Below are 9587 nucleotides of genomic sequence, written 5' to 3'. Positions count from 1 at the left end.
TTTTACTGCCACTCTCTCCTCTCTTCCAACCAATCTCCAACTCCTGATTTAATGCATGGACTATCTCCATGCAGAAATTATTTCAAAGAGAATTGTAAAAGCCAGGCTAGTATCCAATTATTTGATTGAAGCAGTTACCTACAAAGCATGTTATTTATGATTTTTAATTCTTCTAAACATATAAGCTGTCCAGAGAACTCTTATTCAAGGGGTGAACATTTAATAGTGTCATGATACTGGTTGTGGACAATCCTAATGGATATTCATAGAAGTCCTCTCCTGGGTCTTTCACCAGAGTGGATCCAGGCTGCACTGAAAGACTATCACAGCAACTGCAACCCAATTATCTGCAAGGATTGCACCCTGCCATTGCACCCAGCTGAGTTCAGCTTCCAGGTTAGGCTTGTTCAAAGGGCAGTGAAGTTTAACAATCATGTATTTTCAGTAGTGCTAGACATAACACAGAATTTTCCATAGTGCTAAACATCATCTCAGCACTTTGCTGAGGTGAGTATTGCATTCTTTTAAGACAGAAATATACACATAACAGGAGGTTTAGGCTGGACATCAGAAAAAAGTTCTTCCCCCTGCTCGGGCACTGCCCAGGCTCCCCAGGGAATGCTCACAGCCCAAGGCTGCCAGAGCTCCGGGAGCATTTGGACAACGCTCTCAGGGATGCACAGGGTGGGATTGTTGGGGTGTCTGTGCAGGGCCAGAGGTTGGACTCTATGATCTTTTTGGGTTTTCTCTAGCTCAGGATATTCTATGATACTTGAAGGAATTAGCATACCCAGAGAGAGAGAGAAAAGGTAATCCTCAAATTGCATCTTATATCCCAAATAAAAAGCCTAAAATGCGCATACATTATCCATGTATTTCCATGCACACGTACAGATACATGTAAATACATAAAAATACATATGTGTGTGCATATCTGAAAAATACTCACTGCAGATATTCAGAACAATTTCTATAAGCTCCTTCCTCAATTTTCCCTTTTCAAGGGGAGTGGATTTTGTGGCCTCCTACTCAAATATAGGGATACAAATTTTCTATATTGTCTTCCATATATCTGTGTCATCAGCACCCAGTAACTTCTGATAAAACCCCCTTCTTTTACTTGTAGGTTTTTTTTTTTTATTATTAGTAGGTCTCTATGGAAAGCAGAAGGGGAATTGGATCTAGGTGATTTTTACGAGCCTTTTCTAACCAAAACTGTTCTGTGATTCTATGCTTGTGCACTTGTTAAAAGGGGATATGTGTGAAAACTCTCTCCCTCCACCTAGTCAGAAGGCAGACTAATTCCATTCTCAATCCCTTGCCAAAAGCCCCAGCAAAGGCCAAGAGTAAGGGCTAAATTCAGAGGTCCTGGTGTTCAGTGCTATTACCTGCCCCACCTGCCCTGGTTCCTGCAGCGCACAGGAGCGACAGTGGTGATGAATATACCTTTATTGGCAAGCACCTCACAACCCTTCTTCCTTATCTCTCTCCTTAAAAGATAAGCTACTTAATATTTGCCCCTGGCTGATATCAACAAATGTGTCATGATGTGCACTTGATCTGCACCCGTGTTAACCTTTTGAGCAGATGCAGGCACTTTCAGTCAGAAAATCATCACTGGTATGCTCTGTTAGCACATTTACAGTAATGAGTCAGAGAAATGCTTTCTGTTTTTAAAAGGCCAGAAGCAATGCAGCAGGACAGGTTTGTCCACCCACTGCATTTTGTTCCAGCAATTCTGGCACTGAGCTGCATCTGGGATGAAATAGTCTTAGGAAGCCAACATGCCAAGCTTGAAGACTAGTGTAAAGTAAATATATAATGGCGTGGGAAAAAGTCTTTTGTTTGTTAATATTAGGTGATATAGAATATCTGTTGTTCGGGATAAGGAACCACAGAGTTGTTGGATTATGTTCAACAGTGGCCAGTTGTCTTTTTTTAGTGCCTAAGTTGCTTTACTCTCTGTGCATGTGCACACACGCAGAGGGACTTGGAAAGACTTACTGAGTCAATGCATTAATAAACTTTACTTTTCATGAAAGAAATAAAAGAAGAAGGCGGGATAATCTAAGCAAGAAATACCTGGAGATGGGTCGCAGCAGCACGGTAAGAAAATACGTGCTTTGGAAATTTCAGCTGACTACCTAATCCAAACCACTCCTGGAGGAAGGAGAAGGAATGAGGAAGTCAGTTTGTGGTTACCAGCTTCTCTGGCTGTGATATCCAGTACATAATTATTAGAGGGCTACAGTTCAGCCAGCTTTTGACAAATGAACTACCAAGAGTTTTCTCTGCATGTTTTCTATTCAAGTGTGTTTAGTCATAAATACTTGGTTCTAATGGCATTTTCTTAGTCAAACAGAGCCACTCCTAAGCATTAATGTTCCTGGTATAAGCCTCTGGTTTTTTATTCAAGTTGAAGGTCTTTTTACAGAAGTTGAATATCCTAGACTTTTTCAGCTGCACTAATTTTGGCTCATTACACTCCTAGCACTCTACATCTCCAAACCCGTTGCAACAGTTCATATAGTCTCTGCTGAAATGTTTCCATGAAATAGAAATAATCCCTGAGATGCTCAATAGAGTTAATTTCAGAAAAGGAAAAAAATGTAGCAAAAGCACAATCAAGCCAGAACATCAAATTTCTTTGTTCCCAAGCACCTTCAAATTCAGCTTCTCTAGTCTTCAGGATCATAAGCCAGAAACTCCTGGGTTTGTAATGCTCCCATTAACTTATCCAGAGGTATCCCCATTTTAGAGGTATCTGTAAATATCAACTTTCAGTCCCAAAAACCTGGAAGAAGAAGCAATGAGCCTTTAATAATCCCTGGTGGTGCCACTTTATGCTTTGGCTGTATTTGCAAACTTAAAATGAAAAGGTAAATGTGGAAAATGTTAATTTTTTATCAGTGCACATTTTTCAAATCATATTACTTTTTAAACTGAGACCTAGAACTCGTTCTGATTATTTGCCATTTTACAAGCAGATAATAAGAGGTCAATACACCCCTTTGGGGATGTTTTCCTGAAGTGGAAGTTAAGATTTAGTGAATTGAATGCCCTCTACTAGTATTTGAACCAGTAGATTCAAATCTACTGGTAGTAGTTTTTGTAGTTTTTGATTCTGCATTAGAAAGTCATGTATACTTCAAACACATTTAGTGAAAGTACCAGCACTGTCAATTTTTGTTTTAGGTAACCCCTGAAACATTCTCTCTATCCCTAACTATACACTAGCAAAGAGAATAAATAGAATTAAAATTTTCAAAACCCAGCTAAATGAATGCTTTCCCAAGGACCTGCGTTTGCTTTCCTCTAAAAACAGTACCCTCAGTTTTCTGTATAAAGCCTTTTGCAATCAAGAGCTGTCTCTTTTCCCTAGGCGGGTTCACTTGAGTTTCTTTTTCCACTTCAGCTTTTTAGTTGGCTACACTCTCTCACAGCCTGATACCTGTTCAAATGTCTCTACTCAAGCTGAGACAGATCCAAAAGGCACTTGCAGAGGGTGTCGGCCACCATCCTGAAAGCTTTTCTGCTGGCACTTCAAAGCAGTGAAGTGTTTGCCTGCTCCCATCGTCTCTGGCTGAAAGAGGAGGGAGCTGAGCTTCCCCTCCCACTGTGGATGACTGCAAGGTAAGGCACATCAGCTTAAGGAGCAATAAATCAAATCAGGCCCTGCTCAGGCTCCTGACCTGAAACCTGTCCAAGGTGATGGTTTTCACCAAATCCACCTCTGACTCTACACTAAGCAAAGCCAGACTAGAGGGTGCTATGTACTAAACAAGGAAGTTTTCTAAGTCTGGCGTGCCTCTCAAACTTTGCAAAAAAATAATTTGGTGACAAAAGACAGATTAATCAAGACCAAAATAGAGTTGTGATACATTTCTCAAATTCAATATGAAACCAGAAGACTAGGGAGTGAGGACATTTTTTAAGGCAGACTTCCTCAGTGTCCTAGTTTTTGCATGATTTTAATTATATATTTTAATATATTTAATTTAAAAGCTTGAAAAAAAAGGAGGAACAAGATACAGAAAGATTTCACAAATATCAAACTGAAATTAGTTGGCTGGTCCAAACCAGACCCTGTCTTAAATCAAGGGAACTATACATTTTTGTACTTCCTTGGAAAGAGAACCATTTTCAGGATTCTTTTGTGTATGTGTGTGTGTATGTATTTGTGATGGGGAAATCACTATACTCCTAGTTAAGGAGCATGTTAGCTTTTTGAACATTTCTGTCCCAATGCAGTCAATAATCTTTATTTCCTCCTACTTTTGCAAAAACCTTGACGGGGTGACAGTATGGAGTTTCATATTTCAGTTCCAAATGAAGATAATCCTGTATTTTTCCTCTCTCTAAGCTTTCTCAAATATATTCTGTTATTGTTATTCTTCCAAAATCAGACATGCTAATCCAACAAAATTGGAGTATACTACCATCTTCATCTTAGAGAAATATGTGTAGCCAAAAGGTGTTAAAAGTACTTTTTAAAGATATTAAGATATAGAGAAAAAAAAAAAACACAAAAAAATGCAGAAAACAAAATTTAATTAGCCAAAGTACCATTAAAACAAAGCCAGGCTATAGTATTCTGTCATAGTTTTAAAATAAATACAACTGATGTCATTTGTGAAATATTGCCCAATGCCTGGGGGTAGTTTCCCCTTTCCTTCATTCAACAGACTCTAGTAAAATTCAGTCCTGAGGTCAGGTGCATCAGAAGACATGTCAAAGAGATCAAATCAAACAGGGAGATCAAGGAGCACAAGGTAGGTGCAGCAAGGCACAGACTTAGCAGGGTTTTCAAACCTCACCACAGCTATTTGTGGAACACAGGAATACTCATGCCAACAGCCATACCACAGGCCATCTATGGCTGGAACTATTTTCAGTCATTTTCAGTATTTCCAAATGGAAGATGTTTGGCTTCTCTGCACTTCTTGGTTAATGACTACTTCTGCATCCTCTGGGGGAGAAGAGGGCAGAAGGCAAGACTTTGGGAGCTACAGGAAAAGTGATGGGAAACTTGGTGTGGTTGTTTCTGCATCTTGTGGCATCAGCTCAGGAGAACACTTGGAGGCCAGTGATGGAGAAGTTATTTAAGACAGGGAGGGACAGGATGCAGTCAGTGCCCAAGCAGAGCCTCCCGAGTGACACTGCAGCCCTGTCACAACGATAACAGCCCTTTACTGAATCCCATATTATTTAGCCTTATTGTTTGACTCATATTTGTTTTCTTGGTGCTTTCCCAAAAGCCAAGTGTCTTTCTTTTCCAGACCAGCAACCAAACAGTGCAAAATAAACATGCTGCCTGTTGCTACACAGCTTCAGCACAGGCTGAGGAGTCACTCTGAGTGTGGATGATGCAAACAAACAAGTCTTGCCCAGATGATTCCATTTGTGTAATTTTGGCTGTGGCTTGTGTCAGGAAATCAAAGGCAGAGGAGACCCCATCTGCTCAGGAGAATGGGCTGGGATTGCTGCCCTTGGGAGCTGCCCTGCCATCTGCAAAGAGCCATGGTGTGGAACCAGGAACCAGAGAGGTGTGATGTCAGCCTTCAGCACACCTCGATGCTTCGCCCGCAGCTCGCACTGAGGAGATTGAGTTTGCATACTCAGGGCATGAATAAAGGTGAAATTTTCTGAACTATTTTAATGTAAATACAGGACTATCCACAGCTAAGCAGCATGGCAGTTCAACTGGGATGACTGCCAAGGAACAAATTTAATGTAATGTGTTTCATTTACTCCTTAACAATGGGTAAATGGCACTCTCTTGCTGTTTCAGAGGTGTACCCACTGCTGGCTACGTGTCTGCCCACAGGTGTTGTGCCCTAAGAACACTCACAGTCTGTTAACACAAATCTGTTCGCTCGTGTTTGCTTCTCTCTTCCAGCCTGGCTGCTAAAGCCTATCACAGGTCCCAAGCCAAACAAGTACAAACACTGCTGGCAGAGTGTGTAGCAGCAATTAGAGCTTGCTGAGGTAGGTGCAGAGCTCCAGTCGCGCTGGCCCGTGGCCAGGGAGCTACACGAGGGAGCTCTGCTTCCCCAGCCATGCAGGAGGAGGGAGGAGGAATTCCCTTCCTGCCTCCCAACGTGCTGATAATGACAGAGCTTCGCCGTGTCAGAGCTGTGCTTCTGTCCATGTGTTTCCAGCAGCCAGTGGGCATTCACACGCCCCTTTTTAAAATTTGCCTTCTCTGCAACCAATCTTGCAACCCCATTAAATACTTGTAGTAGCCCCCTTTCCCCCCCGACCACTACCTGTGACTAGCAAATAAACTGCTATTGCAGTGAATTTATGTGTTATTTGAACAAATACCAGCAGCTCCTTATTGGTTTTGTGAAAAAAAAAAGTGAAAATTCATGGCCAAATCTAAAATAGAGAAAATATTTTGCTGTTACATAATAAAAGGTGGAAAAAAGAAAGCAATTTTAAAACATCAAACTTGTTTTATCACTTTATAAGCTTAAAAATAAGCATGCACAGAAGCATTTTGCTGAATCGCAACCTAAATATTTTTTACCTTCTGGGACAAACCCCCCAGTACAGTAATGATTATGGGGAGCAAAACAATCTGCTACTTCTCTGAGTTTTTCTTTCCAGGATTTTTTTCCCATTATTGAGTGTATACATTATGAAAGAAATACATTCAGCTCATGCAGTTTTTCCTTTGGACATAGACATGGGAAAAAATAATAATCACATGGTTCAGTGCAGTGCTCACAAAACTTGCAGCTTTCTGTTTGCTCTTCTATTGCTGTGAAACAACTAGAAGTGCATCCCATATATTAGCATACAAATAGTGTATATAATTCAGTGTAAACTGAATTGTTTATAAACATCAAACATTATTTATAGCGCTCACACATGTTGCCATGGAAACAAAGTAATTGCTGTACCATTAGGACCCAATTTCTCTGTGCAGCGAGAGAGAATGGCAATTTATCTGCATCTGGGTGGTTTCACATTGCTGCTTGTGGTCACAGATCTCCCCTCCAAAGCATCTTTTGGATGTGGAACTAGTTTTGATTAAAGAAGAAAGATTAGATCAATATAAGAGTGAGACGACTTGAAACAGAAGTGCACATGTGAAAAGGCTGCAATTATTGCACAGGAGTGATGTGAACTATTCAGTGATGGGAATTCAAAGGCAAACTGAGGAATTTCAAGCCCAGTCAAAGGTCACTGTAGGCCAGTGTTTCCCATCTCACCACTGCCAGTGATCAGTGGCTGCTGCCATCTGTTTGCTGCTCGGCAGCCTCGATGAAGCAGCAGGATTGATTGCAGATCCAAAAGGTAAAAAATTAGCAAGAAGAGACATCCTTGTTTATAATCCTTCTAGTAAGGTCAAGGGTTGAATGGACCAGAGAAATGTTTTTCCTCTTTAAAGAGAATGGAGTATGTGCAGTGTCAATATTTAAAGGTAAACAGAACTTTATCAGACAACTATAGGGGCAGAGTTTGTAAAGGACAGATACATATAGAGAGAGACATGAACTGGGATTTAATATGAGTAAGAATGTAAGGCATTAAGAGCACTGCTTTCCTTCTTGCACTTGAATTGGAGGCTATGATATAAAGAAATCTGTTTTGGACCTGAGAGTGTTAAGGGCAAGATTGTCATACCTTGGCAATAACAGTTCCCAACTTGGTCTTTTCTGCCCAACAAGAGCCCTTCAAAAGAGTTAAGAGAAAACAGGTAGTAATTCTTCACAGCATCATACCAAACTGCATCAAACCATGGCTTGAACTGATCATGTATGTTTTAACATAAGAAAATATAATAAAATTCTCAGCTGAAATGATCATTCCCTTTGACCAAGTTTTATAAAGATGAGGATCCTTGTACTTTTGATAAAAGGTTCACACTAAGGCTAATTTTGCAATATCAGTGCAGGCCCAACTCCTAGAGATGGTAAGTCAGAATCACAAGGGTACTCCAAAAAGACTGCATGTAGAAAGTCCCATTACTCCATGAATTGAGCTTATTCCCAGGCCAGATTTCCTATGAAATGTCCTGCATTTTGTGTCATCAAAAAGTGCACCTACATTCAGAATGGAAGACTCCTTTGTGTCATCTGTGCTAATAACACTAAAACCAGAATGGCTTCTTTCTATCTGACAGAGATTTTTCTCTAAGGGGGAAAAAAGTCTTCTCCCTCCTTGCAGATCTAAATGCTGCAAAGTACTTCAGGAGGCTTTAGGATTAAAAAAATGGCTGGAGTAAACACAGGGTATAATTATCATCATCATCTGTCTTCTCTGTGAATCTATACATTTTATATTCCATTTAAAACAGAAAAAAAAAAAAAAACCCTCAACGGGATGTCTTCCAGTGAACCAATTTAGCTAATGAGAGTGAATATCAATGACTGCTGCTAATCAGAATGGTATTAGCATAAATTTTACTTAATGAGGACATATTTGCCTGGTGCCAGGAGCAAAATGCTGCTGAGGTAGATTGTAAAATGCAATGGATGGGTAAGTCTCATCTGGAAAAAAAATCCAGCAGATGAAGTAAACAGAACTATATATGTGGTTCCTGCTAAACTAGATTTTTTTTTCAACCCGGGACTTTAACCCCACTTGAGTCTTTTCAAACTTCTCCATTATAATAGAATGCCATCAAGACTTTAAATGTGATGAATTAAACACCCTGGGGAACAGCTTGACAAGAGATTCCACTGAACACTTTTAACCTCGTTTGGGTAGGTAGATCACTGAGGGAACTTGCTTTTTTTTCAATTTAAAGCATGCAATACATGTATTCTGCTGCACAACAAAAGTGTATTTTCCCTTTGTGCATTGTGTAAGGCTCTTTTCTGAAAAATCCTTACTACTCCTCTCAGCTTCAAAAGCAGCAATGGTACATTGCCCTCTGTCTGCCTGTGAGTGATCTTGGGTGGAAAATTCCCTTCAGCCACTATTGTCTCGAAGGAGTTAAGTCCCAGCAGCATCCTGGAGCTGTTCAGCACACTGCATTTCTTCCTCTTTATACAGAATCCCTATTAGACAGTCTGAGGAGGCTCCATGAACAATATGAAAGATTTTTGTCTACAGGAACATAAAGGGGTTAGAGTTCAATACTCTCACAAAATATTTAATCTTGTGAAATGCTATTTGTAGTGTCATTCTTGTATATACCTGCTTTGAAATTCCTAACCTTAGATTCTTCTATGTAAAGGAATATAGGGCACAAGTGTTCTTACCTTTGATATACTATAGGATCTAACAATATTTAACTGGTGAAGTCATTTTTGTTTCCAAACCTGTGTCTCAAATATGCTTGGGAACGTGGAAACTCACAATGCCCTTATTCATGACATCAAAATCAGTTCCATGGTAACACATTGTGATGACAAAATACACAGATTGCAAGGTCACAAGTCACACTTAAGAACAGGCAGGGGAGAAATTGTTAGTTTAATGAATAACATTAGTCAGTTCCAATAGGAATAAAAATAAAGAAAAAAATAAATTGCCTAAAGTAAACACCCTTAAATGCACTTCAGAACCATTTCATCTTAAGTAGTTCTTCAAAGGCAGAAGGCTTCCACAGCTTTCACCTCTGCAGTAAA

General features: G+C 40.0%; 1 long non-coding RNA gene across 1 annotated transcript; it reads right to left on the bottom strand.

Moving 5' to 3' along the window:
* Positions 1–6879: 6879 nt before the first annotated feature.
* On the bottom strand, positions 6880–9303 carry LOC128807038 (uncharacterized). The gene is made up of 3 exons (XR_008437028.1): positions 9219–9303; positions 7636–7683; positions 6880–7028 (listed from the first exon to the last, which is right to left on the bottom strand). It is a non-coding gene; the product is annotated as an uncharacterized LOC128807038 (long non-coding RNA).
* Positions 9304–9587: the final 284 nt, after the last annotated feature.

This window comes from Vidua macroura, chromosome 5 (assembly GCF_024509145.1).
Source record: "Vidua macroura isolate BioBank_ID:100142 chromosome 5, ASM2450914v1, whole genome shotgun sequence".
In the NCBI taxonomy this organism is placed as follows: Eukaryota; Metazoa; Chordata; class Aves; order Passeriformes; family Viduidae; genus Vidua; species Vidua macroura.
Note: the sequence above shows the minus strand (reverse complement) of the source record. Positions and strands in the feature narration are given on the sequence as shown.